Raw genomic sequence first — 10,341 nt, forward strand, 5'->3', positions numbered from 1 at the left:
ATGTAGCGGTTCCGAATGACAGCAATATCAGGAAGAAGGAACACGAGAAGCTGGAGAAATACCAAGGGCTCAGAGAAGAGCTCGAGAGGATGTGGAGGGTGAAGGTAATGGTGGTCCCCGTGGTAATCGGAGCACTAGGTGCGGTGACTCCCAAGCTAGGCGAGTGGCTCCAGCAGATCCCGGGAACAACATCGGAGATCTCTGTCCAGAAGAGCGCAGTCCTGGGAACAGCTAAGATACTGCGCAGGACCCTCAAGCTCCCAGGCCTCTGGTAGAGGACCCGAGCTTGAAGGATAAACCGCCCGCAGGGGCGTGCTGGGTGTTTTTTTTTTTTTTTTTTATATATATGGCCGGTATAAAGTAAACAAAGATTATCCTGAACTGAGATGCAAAGTGATGTTAGTCCAAGAATAAAACCGTAGAACTGGAAATGAGCACAAAGAGTCGCTCTGGATTTTATGAGAGTGGAATGCAATTTGTTTTTCTTTATTAGAAGATGTATATATCTAATACAAACCAGTCAGTTGGCAGAAATCTGACAGAAAGCAGCCAACAAGTCAACAATGACCCGAACAATGACCTCTCATTAAACCAGCATACTGCTTTCAAACGGGGTTACACAGTAGGTGTGAGAGAATAAAAAATCAGAAGGCTACGCTCCTATTTCTGACAAGAACAAAAACACATCATCAAAAATAAGAAACTGTATAAGGAATTAGTCAGAGTAAATGACTACTCACTAGCAGCTAACACACACTGCCAGACGGTCCAAATAGCACTGTTCCCCAGCTTCTGAACTCCAGTGCTGATGAGTGATTGGAGTTGGCTCCTAAGGAGAAAAGGAGGGTAGCACCTGAGTCAGGGAGAGAGAGCAGTAAGGCAGAGCCTTACACAGTACGCCTGCAAGGGCCCTAAGACTAAAATCTACTTTTATTTTAAAACCACTAAATCTGCCACTAAGGAAATGAAGCAGAGAACAATGAAAGCTCAGGCAGCGGCAAGCCCCATGGTGGCCAGCTAGTTTGGCCAGTAGCTCCGCAACCAGCTGGGACAATTAACATCAGAGCAACCGTCACTCAGCAGGCTGAGCTGATTGGTAGTAAGAACCCAATACGCTGCTGGTTCGGCACAGAGGTAGAGTCTGTGAGTGAGACGACGGGGTGTTTTAAACATTCTTGGAAAAATAAACTAGGGGAAAAAATACCTGCTGACTACTACAGTGCTTTGGGCTCACCCAGGATTACAGCTGGTGGTGTTCACCAAAAGTAGCCAATGAGGGATCTTATTATGGGGCTAGCTTGCCAGAAGCATTGGGATGGGTTGCTGTTCAAAGTAAGGAGAGATATGAGGGAAAAGCAAAGAAGGTCTGCCTTTTGGGGGATAAAACAGGGCAAGTGTCACTGATTACAGGGCTCTGTCCTGAAATACAACTGTTATATAGTGAAATAACAGGGCATCTGATTGCATAAAGTATCTCTGACCAATTATATAATAGATTTTTTTTGTTTTGTTTATAATGGGGTGAGTGCTGCTGATAACAGTGGTTAGGTAGATACGCTAACAGGAGTGAGTGGCTGATAACAGAAAGGTTTTTGGCTGCTAACTGAACATCGATAATAAATGTTCTGTTGTTTATTTTAAAAAATAAACTTATATTGAGCTTGTAAGCTAACAGCCACTGTTTGTCACATCCCATCTGCAGTGATTGTTTGTCAGGGGTTTTAAATTGATAGCCTGCATGTTTGTATTGGATTTTTATACTTTAAAGTCTTCAAAATAGCTGTGGCTAGAAGTCCTGCGTACATTGCATGGGTTATTTGAAGGTTTAAACATGTAGATGTGCTTGTAAAGGAATTAACACCAAGTTAATTCCTTTACAATTCCTTCACTGAACTGTTCTTTTCATCAGTCCCTGAAGTTTGAATTGTGTGGCCTTTTCCACCAGCAGGGTCCACATCCTCAATTAAATTAAACAACCTTTATTGAAGGATAAGGGTGGATGGAGTAAGTAAAGAGGAAAGTGGGGATCAACAAGCAGCGTCCAGGCTAGAAAGAACCCCAAAGAAGGCATCGGCAAGAAGCCGTGATTAGTAAGTGTTACCTTTACTTTGTTTGAGAGAGAGCGGGGCAATCTTAGGAACTGAAGTGAAGGTCACCGACGCACTGGAGGAGATCTGGGTTGGTGAGATTGTTAAAGTACTCTGAATAGTGTAAGAATCTGAAGAAGGCCAATGGGAACATGGATTTTAGTGTGTGTGTAACGATATTTGAAACGGAGAGTGAGGTAAAAAATCTCAGGCTGATCATCTTTTGTTTTCTGAGTAGATGGTTCATTAAAAAGGAAGAAATTCAGATCAAATTATTCATATTCTCGTCTGGCCCACTTGAGATCAAATTAGGTATGTGCCCATGAACTAAAATGAGTTCAACACCTCTGCTCTACATTTAAGTAATAGCTAGAGATGGTTGCTATTTATCTTCACCTCGTCTTCTTTGATAAAACAGCAGGTACTTGAATTTGCTTCAGTTGTATTTCAGAGTCATCAAGTGGATCTTTTAGGGTTTAATCTTCAAACGCGATGCTGACAACTCTGTCAACAGGTGGCATAAGAGCAATGGCTGCAAGGCTAACACACCTTTAATGGGGTCTGGTTGGTTTAATTAAGCTCAAACCCCCTTTGTTCTCAATAAATATGAATAAAAAGCACCTGTACTTTGTTAGCGCGGTGTTGCGTTCACAATCACTACATGTTTGCCAGCTGCTGGTTCCCAACATACTGCAAAAAGCATGATATCGCTGCACTCTCCAGCTCTGTTTTTAACACTTGACTAACACGTCTTTAACAGCATCTTTCTCTATCATCAGATATTTTTGAGAGGTGTCATGAGGCCAGCTGCTGCAGAAAAAAACAAATAAATAGAGTGACTAGTAAAAGATAATCTGCAATCAAAGCAAGAACAAGATTCATATCAGATCTTTTAATTTCAGTAAAATGCGACAATGAGCCTTAAAAAGACCCTCAAAACAAAACAAAAAAACAGCCATTGGTTACGTCCGCCCTCTCAACGTCCTCCTTGGTTACACGGCCGCCTACACATGTCCATGTTCGCTCAGCCTCCCTTTGGTCTCTCTTTGAAATGTTGCAAGGTGAATGTGGGGGCTGATCCGCTGAGATGCCTGCTTGGCAATGACACAGATACTTCAACGCAGGCGAGGACTTTTAGGGAGAACAATGACGAGTGCGTGTGGGAGGCATCTATCGAAAAAGACCTGACCATGGCCTGAGAAGAACATAGGCTTCCACTCAGTGTTTCTAAGTGAGCTCTATGGCTCATGTGTGAGACAGCAAAACATGCATGATGTATCACCATGATTGCACAGGGATGTGTAATTCAGGGAGATTTACTTTAGTCCTTGTCAGCGGTGGAATATATAATAACCATAAAAAGCTGTAAAAGTGCCACGTAGATCACTTTTACCGTAACCTTCAGAGATCCCCGCTACAGTGTCAGAGAGAGCCATTTCAGGCATCAGCCTTTGACATAACTCAAAATATATTTGTTGCACTGCAGCCAACAGGAATCGTTAGCACTGATTCTGGTAAAGAGTAACTACGCTACTGAAGTTTTAGTTTAGTTAGCCTCCGTCTACTGCAACTTCCAATGAAATCTCTGGATTTGAAAAAGTGAAAAGGCAACACAGTTTTGAAAAGAAAGATAATTAGGAAAAGGGGGATTCTAAACAATCCTGTTTCTCTGTGAACTACATGAGACATTCGTAATTTTGTTATCTGTAGATCGAATAAGCAGACGTCTTTCTGAGGGGTGTTTTTGACTTTTTATTTTGACAAATTTTATGGTGTTGCTAATTTATTGCAACAACAGGAGGAAATTAAGGGGAAGGCTTGGGTAGAGTGGAGGGAGTACCCTCCTCAGTGCATCATTGTCAATATAGATGAGTTAAATAATATAATATTCTTGATTTCTTTTACTTTGCAAAGGTGAACTTCAGTAAATCAATGGGTGAAATACTGTTGGCATGCAAAGTTGGCAGATCCTGAGTTAAATTTTTTCAACTCAAAGAAGATTGATTTAGACGACTACCAGTGATAAGTTTGGGGTATTGTTGATTGACATATGACTGGGTATTAAAGACATTAGCGGGATACCTAGCGACCAACTGTCAGCGACAAATCAATGCAAGATGAGCAAATCTCTTCTTGTGTGGACGAGGCTTTAAGCTTCTGAGTATAAAGGCAGGAGGTCTGCCATAATTAAAACCCGTTGAACTTGCCGAGTTTCCAAACTTTTTGGTCAAAGACAGTTTTGTTTGGTATTGATTTCTGATTTCTCACGTACCGCCCTCTGGGTCCCCCTTTTCCCCACTCCATTTTAAAAATTCTAGCCTAAGTAAGTATTCAACTCAATAAATAAATGACTTGTAAAACATAATTGCCCAGTAGCTCCACAAAGTGGTGTTTTCCCCCCTTTTTGTTGTGTTGAGCTAGATTTAAGAGCTGCACACAGAAACCCAAGAGACCCATTGCTTGTGAGTGGCAGTTCCTCAGAGACCTGACATTGTATCTCAGCGCTGAGTACACCGGAGGAAATCTCCATTTCGGTGTCAAATCTCTTGCTAGCTCTTCTTCAACACCACCACAGTCCTACATCATTTATTTTGAAATATTATTCCCACCTGAGGATTAAAAAAACCCCTTCATAATCTGATCTTTTTGTCTAGATTCTTCAGCATTTATAACAAAAATCATTCTAAATAGATGATATTTGGCACATCTAGTAAGTAATTCCTGTGAAGTCCAACCTAGCAGGAGCACTGCTGCAAATTTTAGGGAGAAGTAGCAAGAGTGCTCATTCAGACATGAAGCTGAACGTTCAAATGTCATCAGATTAATGAAAAGAGGTGCACGCCTGACAGGGTCTTTTTCTTAGGTAATAATAATTACCCTGAGGTATTTGGCAGACAGTAGGTGCAGATTTTTATGTAAATGACGCCATTATAATTAATTAGAAACCTTTCAAATATCCAGAAAGAGACACGCATCCGAATGAAATAACGCTCCGAGCTTTGATTTTACACAATTTTCTGTCGGCTCTTGTGAGAGCGATGCTTCTCAGTCCAAAATGTCACATGAAAAGTTGACCAAATACGAGCAGTGCGTGTGGAGGACCACCCATGGCGTCTGTTATGCCTCTCACATCAGCCATCACATCGCGAGCAAAAGTGAAACATTAATTCAGCTCATATTAGTGTCTTAATGACTTCCTGCCCATTCAAGCATAAGATGACAACTTCTGTACTATCTTCACAGCAGGAGGTCCCAGCGAAACCCAGTCTCATTTAGAGTGGAAACGAGCTTATTTATCTTTACAGAGAACCAGAGAGTGTTGACCTTTTTCCTTCTCAGAGGGCTGTCATCGCGATGTAATCAAACTGTAGCTCCATTTCAACGCAAAGTTGATGTCCGTCCCGTCGCTATTACATCTCGCTCGGTAAACAGCATTAAATAATGTTCTTGTTTTTGAACAAAATAGCTGTACTTTCCTTTTACAGTCACACTGCAGCTTGTCCTTTCCAACCCAGTGATGACGTGTAAATCTTTCCATCTTGTAAGCTGTGGTGAAAGCAAGCTGAAAGAGCTAATTCAAATTCAAGGAGAGAAAAAAGAAACACTTAGAAGATACTACTGTAGCAATTGCTCTAACCTTTTCTCAACTTTATCTGTCACTCCCACCAGGACACAATATGCTGCTTGTTTTTTTTTTCTTCTTCTTTTTTGACTCAGCCATCTCTTTAGAGGTGTACCGCTCAGGTGTAAAACCCCAACCCAATTACAGGGCCGCCAGATGGCCCAGCAGGTCCCCAACCACAGTTGTGATGCTGGCACACTGCTCCCTCCTATCACCTCTCTCTCTCTCTCCTTTGCTAACTGGGTCAGCTCCCTTGCTCCCCAACTCCCTCTATCAGCCCTGCGAGCTTCTTCATCATGCTTTCATGTTCTCCTTCCTCTCTTAAAGCCTGCGCTAATGGATTCCTGCCTCCTTAAGATGGATTATAATAAGCATTTAACATAACATAACATAAAAAAAAGATCAAAGGCAAAATGAAGATGATGGAACGGATTACTACTAAACACAGTGACTACAGAGATGTTTGCGAGCCCTTCTTCAGAAGATTTGGACAGCATGTTGGTGTCATGTGGAATGGTCTGCTCCCCACTGGGTCTAGCTTTGGCAGGTTTCCTCACTGTGCTGGGTGTTACAGCTCATGCTGTTTAAGGGAAGTGAAAAACCAGCCAAACTCAGGTCTAATGGTGCCATCAGATTCGATATTATTCACAGTTCACACAGGAAAGTACAGAACAGCACGGAGAGCACGGCGCACAGTCTTTTTGTCGATATTATGATTCAGTCCTCAAAGTAAATTGTCTGAGAATTGGCAGATATTGATGTGCCTGTTGCTCTATGACAGCATAATTTATATAAATTTAATACATGAGTGCAGAAATGATCGCTGTTGTCTTGATAAATACAATATGTGCATTATGTACCTTATAATACAGAATTAACAAGCCTCACATCTCAATCTGAATGTTTTGTAAACTAAAGAATGGGTCACACAGGCCTTGAGGTTTGTGATCAACCCCCGCAAGCCAGGGAAAAATGTGTATTGTTGGTCGGCAAATGTTTTTTGTCGCTAGGTAATATCAGTTGCAAAGAGGCATGTGAGTGTCCTCCTTGCGATTGCTTTGATCAGTTAGTTAGAAGTGCTATGTTCTTTGTAAGCACTTGCTGAATCCTCACCAAGCAGAAAATGTGTAACCCAAACTGGAAATGGAGATCATTCGCCTTCAAAGTAAAAGCCCCACCTTTTGTCGTGTGTTGGTTGTAGCAATAAGACAGCCTTTACTTTGACTGCAGACACTTTCTCAAGTTTCACTTGTGTTGGTAAGTATTTGCACACAAGTTGGCATCTTCAGGCAAACTACAGGCGACCACAGCAATCTGCTAGCTACCAAAGGGTTCACAACACTACAGCAAGGCATTAACATTTTCTATTAGGAGAACATTTTTGTAGTTTGTAGCCAAAAATTTGCTCTTATTTAACATAAATTTTCCACCAGCTAAATACGTACTCGAAGCCTTTATGATGAAGATTTGAAAAGCTTTTTGAAAAATACCTTCCTTTTCATAATCATATATTATATTTCTTTAGTTTCTTGGTACAAATGGAGGTATAAATATAATAACAGAAAAACAACATAAACAAACTGTTTGCATAATCATTATTTTAAACACTGTAATCGGCTCTGAATCAAAGAAGACTGCACAACTTTTAATTTGGATTTATTTTATAACAATGTTAATGAAATCATATTATATGTCTTCACTAAGCGTGGCAGACTTAGTCATTTACCAGTGAACGGTTGCTTGGAGGTTTCAAACCAGTCACAGATTTGATTAAAGCATGGGAATTCCTGCTGTTCAAAGCAATCCTCAGGACGACACTCAGCGACTGCTTTACAGATCTGAATAAACTAATAATCATAGCAAGGACACTTGTTTTGATCCAAAGGGAGTGCTAACTGTGCAATTACAATAAATGACACAGGAAAAAAAAATCTAATTAAAGCTTGTGTTTGTATGCATAATAAATTGCTGCATCAACCAATTAAGACCATTATTTTGAGCTGGGGAGATATTTAGCAAATTAAGTTTTTAAGCAATTCAAAGCTTTAAAGTAGGGATGCATGATTGTGAAATTGTAAGGTTGATAACAATGGTTAAATGAATTTTGCCAGTGGCGATACTGATGGTTGTTTCACTTAGTTTTGTGGTTCATTTAGGCCTTCAACACATTTCAAATGGACACGGATTTAGTCATACAAGTTTGAATTGCAGATAGAAGGATGTAAAACTGATGGGAAAGGAAAGCCATTAGTGCCACTAGTGAAGGTCTTCTTGTGTCAATAGGACTGTAGCAACAAGAAGAACATGGAGAATGTCGGCAAACGGATCCGTACAGCCTTGCTTTAAAGATGAAATTTTATGATCCTGCTGTTATGACTCATTATTGAATGAATTAATTTTTTTCTCTTGACATCAGTATTATATAGCATTTAGCAATGCAAGGTCTCGAATTAGTCATCAATGCCATGTTGGTAAATGGCAGTAAGGCTTGAAAGTATTTTTAAAGAATAGCTAAAACTTTACCTTGGTTACTTAAGTAACCTTGCTCAGGGCGAAGACAAACTACTTTTCATAAAAATATATCAATAATTTCTTAAAAGCAAAAAGAAAGTGCTACACTTTACTTTTAAAGTTTCTTCAGTCATATAAGAGATATTTTGTTTATTAAAGTCTGAAACTTTGTTTCTAAAATCGATATATCGATGATGTCCAACACGTGGCAAAATGAAATCTTGATTTTTATTTGTTTTTATTTAACAGGCATAATGACTAAAATGAGACTCGGTGCAATTCAGAAATGCGTCACTACATTTTCTTCAGTTCAGCACAATTAACAAGTTGTTTATCATCAAATTGGTCAAAATTATAAATAAGTTGCTGTACACGCAGATTCACATTAAACAGAAATTTGGATAAACAACTTACATCAGAGAATATCCAGAACCTTGTAACTTTTGAAACAGAAATTAATCCAGGAAAGTGGTTTACTGCAAAATCACATAGGTGTTCGGCAACCTTGCTTTGATGCAGAATATAACCAGGATATAACCAGGTGGCTCAGATATTTTGCAAAGTGTCAGCAATCTGTTTGTGTTTATAAATTCATCAGCAATTATTTGCAAACCTTCTCCAATCTGTCTGAGAGTTACTGCAGTTAGTCCAAGTCATAACACAGCAGACTGAAAGCTAGAAATAAATGAACAATAATCCCGTCTTTTCCTGTGACAGCCTTCATACCACTTCTTCTCAGTTCTCTTATTACATTAGCTTGCTAGAGACTTGTGTAGTTACTATTGGCCACTGTAGAAATACTGGAATTGTAACTCTTTTTACTTAAAATAGGGATCAGCTCTTCTGCTTATATCTGCTGCTGCCTGGTCAGTATATTTGGTCGGTATTTCTTAAGCGGTTCCTTATTGACAACCAGCCAGTTCAATTCACAGTTAAGGAAGAAAGACCTTCGGGACATTATAACCAGGAGCTGGCTTGCTTTGTGCATATAAATGTTTCTACTCAGTCTATTCATTCCAGTAGAAAATGAACATTTCATGCATACAATTTCAAAGTCAGCAGAACTCAAACTCCCACTGTGCTGTCTATTTCTCTCAGTCTATATTCACTCTCCATCAAAGAAAATCACAAAGAAAAATCAAGGGCTGTAAAAGAAAAAGTGTCATTACTGTTTCACAAGAACAAAAAAAATCCCTCAGTTTTATGGAGTGGCAATAACACGTCAAATATCAAAGTACTTCAGCCAATAAACAACCAAGAACTTAAAAATTAAAACTTAAGAAGCAGCACCACACTGATATTTGCATGTACAAAAACCTAGCAGCCCACCTCAACATTGGTAAAGTGGATAAGTTAGTGAACTGGCACGTTAATTACTGGCTGTCAGTCAAGTATCCACTACCATCTGCTAGGTGCTCATTTATTATAGGATAGTATTTCCAGACAGTCACACATATACACACTGGGTGGGAGGGGTCTTTTCTGTATATAATCGGTCATGTAAATGATTGTCGGGTGAGCTGCCTGCAGTGAGCAGAGATAAGATGAGGTTGAGAAGGCCCGGTGGCCACATCCCCTTGTCCAGAGCACCCTCTTTACTCACCTGAAGCCAATCTCAGGGGGTAATGGAACTGGAAAAAGTTATTAACCCTGCTTTGCAGCCAGGGTTGGACAGCTCTATTAAGCCAGTGCACAAAGATTCCCCCATTTTCAATTACTGCCTCCAAAGCGCTAAGGAAAGTTAGAAAAAGCAGCCTTGTTGTCTGCAAAAGAGAAGGACTCCAGGGTCCCAGATCTGAGCAGCTCTTATCATTTGCTCTTGTTCTTTATGCTGTGTACGTACGGCACACTCCCTGAGTTGTTGGACGATATGTTCGGTCTACTTATATGACAAACATTGCAACGAGGTACACTCCTGGTAAATGGGTCTGCCAGCCAGGGGGTAAATGAGAGGCCTGGGACTTAAGAGCAGAGTAACGGGTTGTAAAACTCAGAGGGATGTTGGATTTAGGTCCTGATACCAGACTAGAATTATGGTCCATTGATTTAAATCAAGGCTCAGCCAATTAAAAATGCAAACAGCCATTTTACAAAAGCCTTCAAACTAATCAAAGAGATTAT

The sequence above is a fragment of the Diplotaxodon limnothrissa genome, linkage group LG17 (assembly GCF_057381915.1).
Source record: "Diplotaxodon limnothrissa isolate DT_005_m linkage group LG17, D_limnothrissa_male_GT1.1, whole genome shotgun sequence".
Taxonomy (NCBI): Eukaryota; Metazoa; Chordata; class Actinopteri; order Cichliformes; family Cichlidae; genus Diplotaxodon; species Diplotaxodon limnothrissa.